This window comes from Triturus cristatus, chromosome 12 (assembly GCF_964204655.1).
Source record: "Triturus cristatus chromosome 12, aTriCri1.1, whole genome shotgun sequence".
NCBI classification, from domain to species: Eukaryota; Metazoa; Chordata; class Amphibia; order Caudata; family Salamandridae; genus Triturus; species Triturus cristatus.
Window position 1 is genome coordinate 663,869,748 of NC_140595.1, and position 18,249 is coordinate 663,887,996.

An 18,249-nucleotide genomic window follows, 5' to 3' on the forward strand; every position below is an offset into this window, starting at 1 on the left:
GCAGCTCTTACTCCTAAAGTTTAGGCCGTCTCAAATGAATGACTGTTAACATATGTCTGCCCCACAGAGACAGATCACTTCTAATAAGTGGGTTCTCTATATGTCACTGATTGCAGACATACTAACTAGAGCTATCGGTATGGTCTTGAATGTGAAAACTCCTATTTTCTCATATGAAAATGTAGTTTTTCATACTTCCAAGAAAAGTGCCTTAAGCATGGTCTTCAATGTGTGCGCGCACGTGGACATTCATATGCAACTACGTTTCCATACAGAGTCTCAAAATCATAGATATATTCATACCTCAGTAAGAATACATGTTGCAATTTACATCCTGCGTGCAGACTGGCCTTGTAGCTCAGTGGCAGAGCACTGGTCTTGTAAACCAGGGGTCATGAGTTCAAGCCTCATCAAGGCCTTTTTACATGAGTCTTTCTGTATGTTGTTTTCAAGTCATTCTTCCCTGGAGTCACACCTTGCTTTAGGATTGCTTATTGCCAAGCTTCCCTTTCCTGCTTTCATATTATCAAGAAAATATCATGAAGATCATTGAATTATAAATTATTGCCTCACCCCTTCCGATCGCCTGACGAACTCCTGACAAACGCCATTCTCACCCTGCCGGGCAAAGCCAAATAAGCCATGCATATTTACAGTTCCTTTGAAAGGCAGAGCGAGGACTAGGACCTCTGTTCCGACTGAATCTGCATCCACAGAAAGGATATTATAAGGCCCTACAAATTTCACCAAGGAGATGTGAAATTCTTCCCCCATAAAATACTTTTTTTCCCAGATACCCCGGCTCTTAGGCAAATGAGGTTACTCCTCAAAACCCCACCCCCACTCACCATAAATATCCTTCTCTCCTGCTGTCCATTCAAATGATGCAAGGTATCTTGTACATAGAGAGAAAGGGAGAATAGGCAGACTTGTGCTTCAAAGATTTGGTGACCTTGGATGGGTGGGTTGAATGAAGAAGTGAACCTGGTTTCTGGGAAAGGAGTATCGAGATGAAGATGAGGAAAAGTGAACATGGACCACATTCATAGGTTAGAGAAATACATTTAATAGGTTGAATGGTTTTGAAAAGTGAACTTCGAGCAGTAATTGTTGTTTTTTAAATTGCAAATAAATTAAAAATGAATGTGGGATTGGAGGCACACTCTGAGCAGAAAAGCACCATAAGCTGCTATGGTGCAACTCAAGATGGTGAATAGAACCTTTAATATGATGATGCTCTTCTTTTGCTAGTTTTTTCGAGTCACCTTTTATTGTAAGTAGCTGATACAGCATTTTTTGCAGCTCTTCAGTTTATGGTTATCATGTGAGAACACTGTTTTCATCATATTTATTATTCTACAAATGTATTTTTAAATGCACTGATGTGGTGTTTGCATGAAATGCAAGATGGCACATCATGGAATGTTTAAACTGAGCATCGCGTATGATATGTGATATTTGGCACCCAGAGGAGTAGGACACGTAGATCCTATAAGAAGTAAAGACTCTCTAGCAAGGGACGTCCATACTCTGAGTTTAAACTTTACTTTTTGTGAAATGGTTTATGAAAAACAACACGGCTGCTCCAGGTGAGGCTCGAACTCACAACCTCGGCATGGCTCAGTGCAAGTACTGCTGTATAAGTACCGCGTGCTAACCGATTGCACCACTGGAGCTCTCTCTTTTCACATCTCCCCAGGTGAGCCATCTACAGCTGACCAAGTAGATGACAGACACTGCTCCATCATTCACTGTGCAAGATCGACTCACATGCTAGCATGTTATCATGACTATTAAAAATACAGTCCAAACGGAATAGATTCTATAATTGTCCTATAACATATGCTCTGTCTATTCAAAACCCCATAGAATTATATCTTGACAGTTCTGACAAAGTCTAGGGGAATCTTATGAATATTTGTAATTAGCACATAGTAAGAATTTCCCAAAAATGAAATGTAGGTCCCTAATTGGGGGAAGACGTGGAATGTGAGATCTTGCCTCAGCTGTTTTTTTTCTTTTTTAGGTACAGTATATTGACACTTCAGTACCTTTTGTGAAGCAAGGTTTCAGATGGGGCTGTAGGGCAGACGAGGTGGCCGAGTGGTTAAGGCGATGGACTGCTAATCCATTGTGCTCTGCACGCGTGGGTTCAAATCCCACCATCGTCGGAAAGCCATCAGAGTCTCTTTTGATGGCCAGCATTTCTTGTAGTATAATTACACTCTCTTTCAAGACAGAGCCAGGATCCGCTAGATGGGATCATCTGACTGTTCTATTTTAACAAATATTTCAAATAAAGTGAAGTATTTTGTGCGTAATAGAAATTACATCTTTCATGGAGTTTCCAGAGGATTGCCTTTCACTCACTCCTGGCTTATTAACCAGTTTGGATAAATAGATTGATAAGAAAGCAGCTCTTGCTCCTAAAGTTTAGGCCGTCTCAAATGAATGACTGTTAACATATGTCTGCCCCACAGAGACAGATCACTTCTAATAAGTGGGTTCTCTATATGTCACTGATTGCAGACATACTAACTAGAGCTATCGGTATGGTCTTGAATGTGAAAACTCTTATTTTCTCATATGAAAATGTAGTTTTTCATACTTCCAAGAAAAGTGCCTTAAGCATGGTCTTCAATGTGTGCGCGCACGTGGACATTCATATGCAACTACGTTTCCATACAGAGTCTCAAAATCATAGATATATTCATACCTCAGTAAGAATACATGTTGCAATTTACATCCTGCGTGCAGACTGGCCTTGTAGCTCAGTGGCAGAGCACTGGTCTTGTAAACCAGGGGTCATGAGTTCAAGCCTCATCAGGGCCTTTTTACATGAGTCTTTCTGTATGTTGTTTTCAAGTCATTCTTCCCTGGAGTCACACCTTGCTTTAGGATTGCTTATTGCCAAGCTTCCCTTTCCTGCTTTCATATTATCAAGAAAATATCATGAAGATCATTGAATTATAAATTATTGCCTCACCCCTTCCGATCGCCTGACGAACGCCTGACAAACGCCATTCTCACCCTGCCGGGCAAAGCCAAATAAGCCATGCATATTTACAGTTCCTTTGAAAGGCAGAGCGAGGACTAGGACCTCTGTTCCGACTGAATCTGCATCCACAGAAAGGATGTTATAAGGCCCTACAAATTTCACCAAGGAGATGTGAAATTCTTCCCCCATAAAATACTTTTTTTCCCAGATACCCCGGCTCTTAGGCAAATGAGGTTACTCCTCAAAACCCCACCCCCACTCACCATAAATATCCTTCTCTCCTGCTGTCCATTCAAATGATACAAGGTATCTTGTACATAGAGAGAAAGGGAGAATAGGCAGACTTGTGCTTCAAAGATTTGGTGACCTTGGATGGGTGGGTTGAATGAAGAAGTGAACCTGGTTTCTGGGAAAGGAGTATCGAGATGAAGATGAGGAAAAGTGAACATGGACCACATTCATAGGTTAGAGAAATACATTTAATAGGTTGAATGGTTTTGAAAAGTGAACTTCGAGCAGTAATTGTTGTTTTTTAAATTCTAAATAAATTAAAAATGAATGTGGGATTGGAGGCACACTCTGAGCAGAAAAGCACCATAAGCTGCTATGGTGCAACTCAAGATGGTGAATAGAACCTTTAATATGATGATGCTCTTCTTTTGCTAGTTTTTTCGAGTCACCTTTTATTGTAAGTAGCTGATACAGCATTTTTTGCAGCTCTTCAGTTTATGGTTATCATGTGAGAACACTGTTTTCATCATATTTATTATTCTACAAATGTATTTTTAAATGCACTGATGTGGTGTTTGCATGAAATGCAAGATGGCACATCATGGAATGTTTAAACTGAGCATCGCGTAGGATATGTGATATTTGGCACCCAGAGGAGTAGGACACGTAGATCCTATAAGAAGTAAAGACTCTCTAGCAAGGGCCGTCCATACTCTGAGTTTAAACTTTACTTTTTGTGAAATGGTTTATGAAAAACAACACGGCTGCTCCAGGTGAGGCTCGAACTCACAACCTCGGCATGGCTCAGTGCAAGTACTGCTGTATAATTACCAAGCGCTAACCGATTGCGCCACTGGAGCTCTCTCTTTTCACATCTCCCCAGGTGAGCCATCTACAGCTGACCAAGTAGATGACAGACACTGCTCCATCATTCACTGTGCAAGATCGACTCACATGCTAGCATGTTATCATGACTATTAAAAATACAGTCCTTAGATTCTATAATTGTCCTATAACATATGCTCTGTCTATTCAAAACCCCATAGAATTATATCTTGACAGTTCTGACAAAGTCTAGGGGAATCTTATGAATATTTGTAATTAGCACATAGTAAGAATTTCCCAAAAATGAAATGTAGGTCCCTAATTGGGGGAAGACGTGGAATGTGAGATCTTGCCTCAGCTGTTTTTTTTCTTTTTTAGGTACAGTATATTGACACTTCAGTACCTTTTGTGAAGCAAGGTTTCAGATGGGGCTGTAGGGCAGATGAGGTGGCCGAGTGGTTAAGGCGATGGACTGCTAATCCATTGTGCTCTGCACGCGTGGGTTCGAATCCCACCTTCGTCGGAAAGCCATCAGAGTCTCTTTTGATGGCCAGCATTTCTTGTAGTATAATTACACTCTCTTTCAAGACAGAGCCAGGATCCGCTAGATGGGATCATCTGACTGTTCCATTTTAACAAATATGTCAAATAAAGTGAAGTACTTTGTGCGTAATAGAAATTAGATCTTTCATGGAGTTTCCAGAGGATTGCCTTTCACTCACTCCTGGCTTATTAACCAGTTTGGATAAATAGATTGATAAGAAAGCAGCTCTTACTCCTAAAGTTTAGGCCGTCTCAAATGAATGACTGTTAACATATGTCTGCCCCACAGAGACAGATCACTTCTAATAAGTGGGTTCTCTATATGTCACTGATTGCAGACATACTAACTAGAGCTATCGGTATGGTCTTGAATGTGAAAACTCTTATTTTCTCATATGAAAATGTAGTTTTTCATACTTCCAAGAAAAGTGCCTTAAGCATGGTCTTCAATGTGTGCGCGCACGTGGACATTCATATGCAACTACGTTTCCATACAGAGTCTCAAAATCATAGATATATTCATACCTCAGTAAGAATACATGTTGCAATTTACATCCTGCGTGCAGACTGGCCTTGTAGCTCAGTGGCATAGCACTGGTCTTGTAAACCAGGGGTCATGAGTTCAAGCCTCATCAGGTCCTTTTTACATGAGTCTTTCTGTATGTTGTTTTCAAGTCATTCTTCCCTGGAGTCACACCTTGCTTTAGGATTGCTTATTGCCAAGCTTCCCTTTCCTGCTTTCATATTATCAAGAAAATATCATGAAGATCATTGAATTATAAATTATTGCCTCACCCCTTCCGATCGCCTGACGAACGCCTGACAAACGCCATTCTCACCCTGCCGGGCAAAGCCAAATAAGCCATGCATATTTACAGTTCCTTTGAAAGGCAGAGCGAGGACTAGGACCTCTGTTCCGACTGAATCTGCATCCACAGAAAGGATGTTATAAGGCCCTACAAATTTCACCAAGGAGATGTGAAATTCTTCCCCCATAAAATACTTTTTTTCCCAGATACCCCGGCTCTTAGGCAAATGAGGTTACTCCTCAAAACCCCACCCCCACTCACCATAAATATCCTTCTCTCCTGCTGTCCATTCAAATGATACAAGGTATCTTGTACATAGAGAGAAAGGGAGAATAGGCAGACTTGTGCTTCAAAGATTTGGTGACCTTGGATGGGTGGGTTGAATGAAGAAGTGAACCTGGTTTCTGGGAAAGGAGTATCGAGATGAAGATGAGGAAAAGTGAACATGGACCACATTCATAGGTTAGAGAAATACATTTAATAGGTTGAATGGTTTTGAAAAGTGAACTTCGAGCAGTAATTGTTGTTTTTTAAATTGCAAATAAATTAAAAATGAATGTGGAATTGGAGGCACACTCTGAGCAGAAAAGCACCATAAGCTGCTATGGTGCAACTCAAGATGGTGAATAGAACCTTTAATATGATGATGCTCTTCTTTTGCTAGTTTTTTTGAGTCACCTTTTATTGTAAGTAGCTGATACAGCATTTTTTGCAGCTCTTCAGTTTATGGTTATCATGTGAGAACACTGTTTTCATCATATTTATTATTCTACAAATGTATTTTTAAATGCACTGATGTGGTGTTTGCATGAAATGCAAGATGGCACATCATGGAATGTTTAAACTGAGCATCACGTAGGATATGTGATATTTGGCACCCAGAGGAGTAGGACACGTAGATCCTATAAGAAGTAAAGACTCTCTAGCAAGGGCCGTCCATACTCTGAGTTTAAACTTTACTTTTTGTGAAATGGTTTATGAAAAACAACACGGCTGCTCCAGGTGAGGCTCGAACTCACAACCTCGGCATGGCTCAGTGCAAGTACTGCTGTATAAGTACCGCACGCTAACCGATTGCGCCACTGGAGCTCTCTCTTTTCACATCTCCCCAGGTGAGCCATCTACAGCTGACCAAGTAGATGACAGACACTGCTCCATCATTCACTGTGCAAGATCGACTCACATGCTAGCATGTTATCATGACTATTAAAAATACAGTCCTTAGATTCTATAATTGTCCTATAACATATGCTCTGTCTATTCAAAACCCCATAGAATTATATCTTGACAGTTCTGACAAAGTCTAGGGGAATCTTATGAATATTTGTAATTAGCACATAGTAAGAATTTCCCAAAAATGAAATGTAGGTCCCTAATTGGGGGAAGACGTGGAATGTGAGATCTTGCCTCAGCTGTTTTTTTTCTTTTTTAGGTACAGTATATTGACACTTCAGTACCTTTTGTGAAGCAAGGTGTCAGATGGGGCTGTAGGGCAGACGAGGTGGCCGAGTGGTTTAGGCGATGGACTGCTAATCCATTGTGCTCTGCACGCGTGGGTTCGAATCCCACCTTCGTCGGAAAGCCATCAGAGTCTCTTTTGATGGCCAGCATTTCTTGTAGTATAATTACACTCTCTTTCAAGACAGAGCCAGGATACGCTAGATGGGATCATCTGACTGTTCCATTTTAACAAATATGTCAAATAAAGTGAAATATTTTGTGCGTAATAGAAATTAGATCTTTCATGGAGTTTCCAGAGGATTGCCTTTCACTCACTCCTGGCTTATTAACCAGTTTGGATTAATAGATTGATAAGAAAGCAGCTCTTACTCCTAAAGTTTAGGCCGTCTCAAATGAATGACTGTTAACATATGTCTGCCCCACAGAGACAGATCACTTCTAATAAGTGGGTTCTCTATATGTCACTGATTGCAGACATACTAACTAGAGCTATCGGTATGGTCTTGAATGTGAAAACTCTTATTTTCTCATATGAAAATGTAGTTTTTCATACTTCCAAGAAAAGTGCCTTAAGCATGGTCTTCAATGTGTGCGCGCACGTGGACATTCATATGCAACTACGTTTCCATACAGAGTCTCAAAATCATAGATATATTCATACCTCAGTAAGAATACATGTTGCAATTTACATCCTGCGTGCAGACTGGCCTTGTAGCTCAGTGGCAGAGCACTGGTCTTGTAAACCAGGGGTCATGAGTTCAAGCCTCATCAAGGCCTTTTTACATGAGTCTTTCTGTATGTTGTTTTCAAGTCATTCTTCCCTGGAGTCACACCTTGCTTTAGGATTGCTTATTGCCAAGCTTCCCTTTCCTGCTTTCATATTATCAAGAAAATATCATGAAGATCATTGAATTATAAATTATTGCCTCACCCCTTCCGATCGCCTGACGAACGCCTGACAAACGCCATTCTCACCCTGCCGGGCAAAGCCAAATAAGCCATGCATATTTACAGTTCCTTTGAAAGGCAGAGCGAGGACTAGGACCTCTGTTCCGACTGAATCTGCATCCACAGAAAGGATGTTATAAGGCCCTACAAATTTCACCAAGGAGATCTGAAATTCTTCCCCCATAAAATACTTTTTTTCCCAGATACCCCGGCTCTTAGGCAAATGAGGTTACTCCTCAAAACCCCACCCCCACTCACCATAAATATCCTTCTCTCCTGCTGTCCATTCAAATGATACAAGGTATCTTGTACATAGAGAGAAAGGGAGAATAGGCAGACTTGTGCTTCAAAGATTTGGTGACCTTGGATGGGTGGGTTGAATGAAGAAGTGAACCTGGTTTCTGGGAAAGGAGTATCGAGATGAAGATGAGGAAAAGTGAACATGGACCACATTCATAGGTTAGAGAAATACATTTAATAGGTTGAATGGTTTTGAAAAGTGAACTTCGAGCAGTAATTGTTGTTTTTTAAATTGCAAATAAATTAAAAATGAATGTGGGATTGGAGGCACACTCTGAGCAGAAAAGCACCATAAGCTGCTATGGTGCAACTCAAGATGGTGAATAGAACCTTTAATATGATGATGCTCTTCTTTTGCTAGTTTTTTCGAGTCACCTTTTATTGTAAGTAGCTGATACAGCATTTTTTGCAGCTCTTCAGTTTATGGTTATCATGTGAGAACACTGTTTTCATCATATTTATTATTCTACAAATGTATTTTTAAATGCACTGATGTGGTGTTTGCATGAAATGCAAGATGGCACATCATGGAATGTTTAAACTGAGCATCGCGTAGGATATGTGATATTTGGCACCCAGAGGAGTAGGACACGTAGATCCTATAAGAAGTAAAGACTCTCTAGCAAGGGCCGTCCATACTCTGAGTTTAAACTTTACTTTTTGTGAAATGGTTTATGAAAAACAACACGGCTGCTCCAGGTGAGGCTCGAACTCACAACCTCGGCATGGCTCAGTGCAAGTACTGCTGTATAAGTACTGCGCGCTAACCGATTGCGCCACTGGAGCTCTCTCTTTTCACATCTCCCCAGGTGAGCCATCTACAGCTGACCAAGTAGATGACAGACACTGCTCCATCATTCACTGTGCAAGATCGACTCACATGCTAGCATGTTATCATGACTATTAAAAATACAGTCCTTAGATTCTATAATTGTCCTATAACATATGCTCTGTCTATTCAAAACCCCATAGAATTATATCTTGACAGTTCTGACAAAGTCTAGGGGAATCTTATGAATATTTGTAATTAGCACATAGTAAGAATTTCCCAAAAATGAAACGTAGGTCCCTAATTGGGGGAAGACGTGGAATGTGAGATCTTGCCTCAGCTGTTTTTTTTCTTTTTTAGGTACAGTATATTGACACTTCAGTACCTTTTGTGAAGCAAGGTTTCAGATGGGGCTGTAGGGCAGACGAGGTGGCCGAGTGGTTTAGGCGATGGACTGCTAATCCATTGTGCTCTGCACGCGTGGGTTCGAATCCCACCTTCGTCGGAAAGCCATCAGAGTCTCTTTTGATGGCCAGCATTTCTTGTAGTATAATTACACTCTCTTTCAAGACAGAGCCAGGATCCGCTAGATGGGATCATCTGACTGTTCCATTTTAACAAATATGTCAAATAAAGTGAAGTATTTTGTGCGTAATAGAAATTAGATCTTTCATGGAGTTTCCAGAGGATTGCCTTTCACTCACTCCTGGTTTATTAACCAGTTTGGATTAATAGATTGATAAGAAAGCAGCTCTTACTCCTAAAGTTTAGGCCGTCTCAAATGAATGACTGTTAACATATGTCTGCCCCACAGAGACAGATCACTTCTAATAAGTGGGTTCTCTATATGTCACTGATTGCAGACATACTAACTAGAGCTATCGGTATGGTCTTGAATGTGAAAACTCTTATTTTCTCATATGAAAATGTAGTTTTTCATACTTCCAAGAAAAGTGCCTTAAGCATGGTCTTCAATGTGTGCGCGCACGTGGACATTCATATGCAACTACGTTTCCATACAGAGTCTCAAAATCATAGATATATTCATACCTCAGTAAGAATACATGTTGCAATTTACATCCTGCGTGCAAACTGGCCTTGTAGCTCAGTGGCAGAGCACTGGTCTTGTAAACCAGGGGTCATGAGTTCAAGCCTCATCAGGGCCTTTTTACATGAGTCTTTCTGTATGTTGTTTTCAAGTCATTCTTCCCTGGAGTCACACCTTGCTTTAGGATTGCTTATTGCCAAGCTTCCCTTTCCTGCTTTCATATTATCAAGAAAATATCATGAAGATCATTGAATTATAAATTATTGCCTCACCCCTTCCGATCGCCTGACGAACGCCTGACAAACGCCATTCTCACCCTGCCGGGCAAAGCCAAATAAGCCATGCATATTTACAGTTCCTTTGAAAGGCAGAGCGAGGACTAGGACCTCTGTTCCGACTGAATCTGCATCCACAGAAAGGATGTTATAAGGCCCTACAAATTTCACCAAGGAGATGTGAAATTCTTCCCCCATAAAATACTTTTTTTCCCAGATACCCCGGCTCTTAGGCAAATGAGGTTACTCCTCAAAATCCCACCCCCACTCACCATAAATATCCTTCTCTCCTGCTGTCCATTCAAATGATACAAGGTATCTTGTACATAGAGAGAAAGGGAGAATAGGCAGACTTGCTTCAAAGATTTGGTGACCTTGGATGGGTGGGTTGAATGAAGAAGTGAACCTGGTTTCTGGGAAAGGAGTATCGAGATGAAGATGAGGAAAAGTGAACATGGACCACATTCATAGGTTAGAGAAATACATTTAATAGGTTGAATGGTTTTGAAAAGTGAACTTCGAGCAGTAATTGTTGTTTTTTAAATTGCAAATAAATTAAAAATGAATGTGGGATTGGAGGCACACTCTGAGCAGAAAAGCACCATAAGCTGCTATGGTGCAACTCAAGATGGTGAATAGAACCTTTAATATGATGATGCTCTTCTTTTGCTAGTTTTTTCGAGTCACCTTTTATTGTAAGTAGCTGATACAGCATTTTTTGCAGCTCTTCAGTTTATGGTTATCATGTGAGAACACTGTTTTCATCATATTTATTATTCTACAAATGTATTTTTAAATGCACTTATGTGGTGTTTGCATGAAATGCAAGATGGCACATCATGGAATGTTTAAACTGAGCATCGCGTAGGATATGTGATATTTGGCACCTAGAGGAGTAGGACACATAGATCCTATAAGAAGTAAAGACTCTCTAGCAAGGGCCGTCCATACTCTGAGTTTAAACTTTACTTTTTGTGAAATGGTTTATGAAAAACAACACGGCTGCTCCAGGTGAGGCTCGAACTCAAAACCTCGGCATGGCTCAGTGCAAGTACTGCTGTATAAGTACCGCGCGCTAACCGATTGCGCCACTGGAGCTCTCTCTTTTCACATCTCCCCAGGAGAGCCATCTACAGCTGACCAAGTAGATGACAGACACTGCTCCATCATTCACTGTGCAAGATCGACTCACATGCTAGCATGTTATCATGACTATTAAAAATACAGTCCAAACGGAATAGATTCTATAATTGTCCTATAACATATGCTCTGTCTATTCAAAACCCCATAGAATTATATCTTGACAGTTCTGACAAAGTCTAGGGGAATCTTTTGAATATTTGTAATTAGCACATAGTAAGAATTTCCCAAAAATGAAATGTAGGTCCCTAATTGGGGGAAGACTGGAATGTGAGATCTTGCCTCAGCTGTTTTTTTTCTTTTTTAGGTACAGCATATTGACACTTCAGTACCTTTTGTGAAGCAAGGTTTCAGATGGGGCTGTAGGGCAGACGAGGTGGCCGAGTGGTTAAGGCGATGGACTGCTAATCCATTGTGCTCTGCACGCGTGGGTTCGAATCCCACCTTCGTCGGAAAGCCATCAGAGTCTCTTTTGATGGCCAGCATTTCTTGTAGTATAATTACCCTCTCTTTCAAGACAGAGCCAGGATCCGCTAGATGGGATCATCTGACTGTTCCATTTTAACAAATATGTCAAATAAAGTGAAGTATTTTGTGCGTAATAGAAATTAGATCTTTCATGGAGTTTCCAGAGGATTGCCTTTCACTCACTCCTGGCTTATTAACCAGTTTGGATAAATAGATTGATAAGAAAGCAGCTCTTACTCCTAAAGTTTAGGCCGTCTCAAATGAATGACTGTTAACATATGTCTGCCCCACAGAGACAGATCACTTCTAATAAGTGGGTTCTCTATATGTCACTGATTGCAGACATACTAACTAGAGCTATCGGTATGGTCTTGAATGTGAAAACTCTTATTTTCTCATATGAAAATGTAGTTTTTCATACTTCCAAGAAAAGTGCCTTAAGCATGGTCTTCAATGTGTGCGCGCACGTGGACATTCATATGCAACTACGTTTCCATACAGAGTCTCAAAATCATAGATATATTCATACCTCAGTAAGAATACATGTTGCAATTTACATCCTGCGTGCAGACTGGCCTTGTAGCTCAGTGGCATTGCACTGGTCTTGTAAACCAGGGGTCATGAGTTCAAGCCTCATCAAGGCCTTTTTACATGAGTCTTTCTGTATGTTGTTTTCAAGTCATTCTTCCCTGGAGTCACACCTTGCTTTAGGATTGCTTATTGCCAAGCTTCCCTTTCCTGCTTTCATATTATCAAGAAAATATCATGAAGATCATTGAATTATAAATTATTGCCTCACCCCTTCCGATCGCCTGACGAACGCCTGACAAACGCCATTCTCACCCTGCCGGGCAAAGCCAAATAAGCCATGCATATTTACAGTTCCTTTGAAAGGCAGAGCGAGGACTAGGACCTCTGTTCCGACTGAATCTGCATCCACAGAAAGGATGTTATAAGGCCCTACAAATTTCACCAAGGAGATGTGAAATTCTTCCCCCATAAAATACTTTTTTTCCCAGATACCCCGGCTCTTAGGCAAATGAGGTTACTCCTCAAAACCCCACCCCCACTCACCATAAATATCCTTCTCTCCTGCTGTCCATTCAAATGATACAAGGTATCTTGTACATAGAGAGAAAGGGAGAATATGCAGACTTGTGCTTCAAAGATTTGGTGACCTTGGATGGGTGGGTTGAATGAAGAAGTGAACCTGGTTTCTGGGAAAGGAGTATCGAGATGAAGATGAGGAAAAGTGAACATGGACCACATTCATAGGTTAGAGAAATACATTTAATAGGTTGAATGGTTTTGAAAAGTGAACTTCGAGCAGTAATTGTTGTTTTTTAAATTGCAAATAAATTAAAAATGAATGTGGGATTGGAGGCACACTCTGAGCAGAAAAGCACCATAAGCTGCTATGGTGCAACTCAAGATGGTGAATAGAACCTTTAATATGATGATGCTCTTCTTTTGCTAGTTTTTTCGAGTCACCTTTTATTGTAAGTAGCTGATACAGCATTTTTTGCAGCTCTTCAGTTTATGGTTATCATGTGAGAACACTGTTTTCATCATATTTATTATTCTACAAATGTATTTTTAAATGCACTGATGTGGTGTTTGCATGAAATGCAAGATGGCACATCATGGAATGTTTAAACTGAGCATCGCGTAGGATATGTGATATTTGGCACCCAGAGGAGTAGGACACGTAGATCCTATAAGAAGTAAAGACTCTCTAGCAAGGGCCGTCCATACTCTGAGTTTAAACTTTACTTTTTGTGAAATGGTTTATGAAAAACAACACGGCTGCTCCAGGTGAGGCTCGAACTCACAACCTCGGCATGGCTCAGTGCAAGTACTGCTGTATAAGTACCGCGCACTAACCGATTGCGCCACTGGAGCTCTCTCTTTTCACATCTCCCCAGGTGAGCCATCTACAGCTGACCAAGTAGATGACAGACACTGCTCCATCATTCACTGTGCAAGATCGACTCACATGCTAGCATGTTATCATGACTATTAAAAATACAGTCCAAACGGAATAGATTCTATTATTGTCCTATAACATATGCTCTGTCTATTCAAAACCCCATAGAATTATATCTTGACAGTTCTGACAAAGTCTAGGGGAATCTTATGAATATTTGTAATTAGCACATAGTAAGAATTTCCCAAAAATGAAATGTAGGTCCCTAATTGGGGGAAGACGTGGAATGTGAGATCTTGCCTCAGCTGTTTTTTTTCTTTTTTAGGTACAGTATATTGACACTTCAGTACCTTTTGTGAAGCAAGGTTTCAGATGGGGCTGTAGGGCAGACGAGGTGGCCGAGTGGTTAAGGCGATGGACTGCTAATCCATTGTGCTCTGCACGCGTGGGTTCGAATCCCACCTTCGTCGGAAAGCCATCAGAGTCTCTTTTGATGGCCAGCATTTCTTGTAGTATAATTACACTCTCTTTCAAGACAGAGCCAGGATCCGCTAGATGGGATCATCTGACTGTTCTATTTTAACAAATATGTCAAATAAAGTGAAGTATTTTGTGCGTAATAGAAATTACATCTTTCATGGAGTTTCCAGAGGATTGCCTTTCACTCACTCCTGGCTTATTAACCAGTTTGGATAAATAGATTGATAAGAAAGCAGCTCTTGCTCCTAAAGTTTAGGCCGTCTCAAATGAATGACTGTTAACATATGTCTGCCCCACAGAGACAGATCACTTCTAATAAGTGGGTTCTCTATATGTCACTGATTGCAGACATACTAACTAGAGCTATAGGTATGGTCTTGAATGTGAAAACTCTTATTTTCTCATATGAAAATATAGTTTTTCATACTTCCAAGAAAAGTGCCTTAAGCATGGTCTTCAATGTGTGCGCGCACGTGGACATTCATATGCAACTACGTTTCCATACAGAGTCTCAAAATCATAGATATATTCATACCTCAGTAAGAATACATGTTGCAATGTACATCCTGCGTGCAGACTGGCCTTGTAGCTCAGTGGCAGAGCACTGGCCTTGTAAACCAGGGGTCATGAGTTCAAGCCTCATCAGGGCCTTTTTACATGAGTCTTTCTTTATGTTGTTTTCAAGTCATTCTTCCCTGGAGTCACACCTTGCTTTAGGATTGCTTATTGCCAAGCTTCCCTTTCCTGCTTTCATATTATCAAGAAAATATCATGAAGATCATTGAATTATAAATTATTGCCTCACCCCTTCCGATCGCCTGACGAACGCCTGACAAACGCCATTCTCACCCTGCCGGGCAAAGCCAAATAAGCCATGCATATTTACAGTTCCTTTGAAAGGCAGAGCGAGGACTAGGACCTCTGTTCCGACTGAATCTGCATCCACAGAAAGGATGTTATAAGGCCCTACAAATTTCACCAAGGAGATGTGAAATTCTTCCCCCATAAAATACTTTTTTTCCCAGATACCCCGGCTCTTAGGCAAATGAGGTTACTCCTCAAAACCCCACCCCCACTCACCATAAATATCCTTCTCTCCTGCTGTCCATTCAAATGATACAAGGTATCTTGTACATAGAGAGAAAGGGAGAATAGGCAGACTTGTGCTTCAAAGATTTGGTGACCTTGGATGGGTGGGTTGAATGAAGAAGTGAACCTGGTTTCTGGGAAAGGAGTATCGAGATGAAGATGAGGAAAAGTGAACATGGACCACATTCATAGGTTAGAGAAATACATTTAATAGGTTGAATGGTTTTGAAAAGTGAACTTCGAGCAGTAATTGTTGTTTTTTAAATTGCAAATAAATTAAAAATGAATGTGGGATTGGAGGCACACTCTGAGCAGAAAAGCACCATAAGCTGCTATGGTGCAACTCAAGATGGTGAATAGAACCTTTAATATGATGATGCTCTTCTTTTGCTAGTTGCTTCGAGTCACCTTTTATTGTAAGTAGCTGATACAGCATTTTTTGCAGCTCTTCAGTTTATGGTTATCATGTGAGAACACTGTTTTCATCATATTTATTATTCTACAAATGTATTTCTAAATGCACTGATGTGGTGTTTGCATGAAATGCAAGATGGCACATCATGGAATGTTTAAACTGAGCATCGCGTAGGATATGTGATGTTTGGCACCCAGAGGAGTAGGACACGTAGATCCTATAAGAAGTAAAGACTCTCTAGCAAGGGCCGTCCATACTCTGAGTTTAAACTTTACTTTTTGTGAAATGGTTTATGAAAAACAACACGGCTGCTCCAGGTGAGGCTCGAACTCACAACCTCGGGATGGCTCAGTGCAAGTACTGCTGTATAAGTACCGCGCGCTAACCGATTGCGCCACTGGAGCTCTCTCTTTTCACATCTCCCCAGGTGAGCCATCTACAGCTGACCAAGTAGATGACAGACACTGCTCCATCATTCACTGTGCAAGATCGACTCACATGCTAGCATGTTATCATGACTATTAAAAATACAGTCCAAACGGAATAGATTCTATAATTGTCCTATAACATATGCTCTGTCTATTCAAAACCCCATAGAATTATATCTTGACAGTTCTGACAAAGTCTAGGGGAATCTTCTGAATATTTGTAATTAGCACATAGTAAGAATTTCCCAAAAATGAAATGTAGGTCCCTAATTGGGGGAAGACGTGGAATGTGAGATCTTGCCTCAGCTGTTTTTTTCTTTTTTAGGTACAGTATATTGACACTTCAGTACCTTTTGTGAAGCAAGGTTTCAGATGGGGCTGTAGGGCAGACGAGGTGGCCGAGTGGTTAAGGCGATGGACTGCTAATCTATTGTGCTCTGCAGGCGTGGGTTCGAATCCCACCTTCGTCGGAAAGCCATCAGAGTCTCTTTTGATGGCCAGCATTTCTTGTAGTATAATTACACTCTCTTTCAAGACAGAGCCAGGATCCGCTAGATGGGATCATCTGACTGTTCCATTTTAACAAATATGTCAAATAAAGTGAAGTATTTTGTGCGTAATAGAAATTAGATCTTTCATGGAGTTTCCAGAGGATTGCCTTTCACTCACTCCTGGCTTATTAACCAGTTTGGATAAATAGATTGATAAGAAAGCAGCTCTTACTCCTAAAGTTTAGGCCGTCTCAAATGAATGACTGTTAACATATGTCTGCCCCACAGAGACAGATCACTTCTAATAAGTGGGTTCTCTATATGTCACTGATTGCAGACATACTAACTAGAGCTATCAGTATGGTCTTGAATGTGAAAACTCTTATTTTCTCATATGAAAATGTAGTTTTTCATACTTCCAAGAAAAGTGCCTTAAGCATGGTCTTCAATGTGTGCGCGCACGTGGACATTCATATGCAACTACGTTTCCATACAGAGTCTCAAAATCATAGATATATTCATACCTCAGTAAGAATACATGTTGCAATTTACATCTTGCGTGCAGACTGGCCTTGTAGCTCAGTGGCAGAGCACTGGTCTTGTAAACCAGGGGTCATGAGTTCAAGCCTCATCAGGGCCTTTTTACATGAGTCTTTCTGTATGTTGTTTTCAAGTCATTCTTCCCTGGAGTCACACCTTGCTTTAGGATTGCTTATTGCCAAGCTTCCCTTTCCTGCTTTCATATTATCAAGAAAATATCATGAAGATCATTGAATTATAAATTATTGCCTCACCCCTTCCGATCGCCTGACGAACGCCTGACAAATGCCATTCTCACCCTGCCGGGCAAAGCCAAATAAGCCATGCATATTTACAGTTCCTTTGAAAGGCAGAGCGAGGACTAGGACCTCTGTTCCGACTGAATCTGCATCCACAGAAAGGATGTTATAAGGCCCTACAAATTTCACCAAGGAGATGTGAAATTCTTCCCCCATAAAATACTTTTTTTCCCAGATACCCCGGCTCTTAGGCAAATGAGGTTACTCCTCAAAACCCCACCCCCACTCACCATAAATATCCTTCTCTCCTGCTGTCCATTCAAATGATACAAGGTATCTTGTACATAGAGAGAAAGGGAGAATAGGCAGACTTGTGCTTCAAAGATTTGGTGACCTTGGATGGGTGGGTTGAATGAAGAAGTGAACCTGGTTTCTGGGAAAGGAGTATCGAGATGAAGATGAGGAAAAGTGAACATGGACCACATTCATAGGTTAGAGAAATACATTTAATAGGTTGAATGGTTTTGAAAAGTGAACTTCGAGCAGTAATTGTTGTTTTTTAAATTGCAAAGAAATTAAAAATGAATGTGGGATTGGAGGCACACTCTGAGCAGAAAAGCACCATAAGCTGCTATGGTGCAACTCAAGATGGTGAATAGAACCTTTAATATGATGATGCTCTTCTTTTGCTAGTTTTTTCGAGTCACCTTTTATTGTAAGTAGCTGATACAGCATTTTTTGCAGCTCTTCAGTTTATGGTTATCATGTGAGAACACTGTTTTCATCATATTTATTATTCTACAAATGTATTTTTAAATGCACTGA

At 40.6% G+C, this 18,249-nt stretch overlaps 12 non-coding genes across 12 annotated transcripts; 7 read left to right on the top strand and 5 right to left on the bottom strand.

Moving 5' to 3' along the window:
• The first annotated feature begins 347 nt into the window (after window positions 1-347).
• On the top strand, window positions 348-419 carry TRNAT-UGU (transfer RNA threonine (anticodon UGU)). Its single transcript has one exon. It is a non-coding gene; the product is annotated as a tRNA-Thr (tRNA).
• Window positions 420-1,581: 1,162 nt separating this feature from the next.
• Window positions 1,582-1,676, bottom strand: TRNAI-UAU (transfer RNA isoleucine (anticodon UAU)). Its single transcript has 2 exons — window positions 1,639-1,676; window positions 1,582-1,617 (listed from the first exon to the last, which is right to left on the bottom strand). It is a non-coding gene; the product is annotated as a tRNA-Ile (tRNA).
• A 1,084-nt stretch (window positions 1,677-2,760) lies between these two features.
• Window positions 2,761-2,832, top strand: TRNAT-UGU (transfer RNA threonine (anticodon UGU)). The gene has a single exon. It is a non-coding gene; the product is annotated as a tRNA-Thr (tRNA).
• Window positions 2,833-6,400: 3,568 nt separating this feature from the next.
• On the bottom strand, window positions 6,401-6,495 carry TRNAI-UAU (transfer RNA isoleucine (anticodon UAU)). Its single transcript has 2 exons — window positions 6,458-6,495; window positions 6,401-6,436 (listed from the first exon to the last, which is right to left on the bottom strand). It is a non-coding gene; the product is annotated as a tRNA-Ile (tRNA).
• A 1,077-nt stretch (window positions 6,496-7,572) lies between these two features.
• Window positions 7,573-7,644, top strand: TRNAT-UGU (transfer RNA threonine (anticodon UGU)). The gene has a single exon. It is a non-coding gene; the product is annotated as a tRNA-Thr (tRNA).
• A 1,162-nt stretch (window positions 7,645-8,806) lies between these two features.
• TRNAI-UAU (transfer RNA isoleucine (anticodon UAU)) lies at window positions 8,807-8,901 on the bottom strand. Its single transcript has 2 exons — window positions 8,864-8,901; window positions 8,807-8,842 (listed from the first exon to the last, which is right to left on the bottom strand). It is a non-coding gene; the product is annotated as a tRNA-Ile (tRNA).
• A 1,077-nt stretch (window positions 8,902-9,978) lies between these two features.
• TRNAT-UGU (transfer RNA threonine (anticodon UGU)) lies at window positions 9,979-10,050 on the top strand. Its single transcript has one exon. It is a non-coding gene; the product is annotated as a tRNA-Thr (tRNA).
• A 1,667-nt stretch (window positions 10,051-11,717) lies between these two features.
• Window positions 11,718-11,799, top strand: TRNAS-GCU (transfer RNA serine (anticodon GCU)). Its single transcript has one exon. It is a non-coding gene; the product is annotated as a tRNA-Ser (tRNA).
• Window positions 11,800-13,622: 1,823 nt separating this feature from the next.
• TRNAI-UAU (transfer RNA isoleucine (anticodon UAU)) lies at window positions 13,623-13,717 on the bottom strand. The gene is made up of 2 exons: window positions 13,680-13,717; window positions 13,623-13,658 (listed from the first exon to the last, which is right to left on the bottom strand). It is a non-coding gene; the product is annotated as a tRNA-Ile (tRNA).
• A 413-nt stretch (window positions 13,718-14,130) lies between these two features.
• TRNAS-GCU (transfer RNA serine (anticodon GCU)) lies at window positions 14,131-14,212 on the top strand. Its single transcript has one exon. It is a non-coding gene; the product is annotated as a tRNA-Ser (tRNA).
• Window positions 14,213-16,035: 1,823 nt separating this feature from the next.
• Window positions 16,036-16,130, bottom strand: TRNAI-UAU (transfer RNA isoleucine (anticodon UAU)). Its single transcript has 2 exons — window positions 16,093-16,130; window positions 16,036-16,071 (listed from the first exon to the last, which is right to left on the bottom strand). It is a non-coding gene; the product is annotated as a tRNA-Ile (tRNA).
• Window positions 16,131-17,213: 1,083 nt separating this feature from the next.
• Window positions 17,214-17,285, top strand: TRNAT-UGU (transfer RNA threonine (anticodon UGU)). The gene has a single exon. It is a non-coding gene; the product is annotated as a tRNA-Thr (tRNA).
• The last annotated feature ends 964 nt before the right edge of the window (window positions 17,286-18,249 follow it).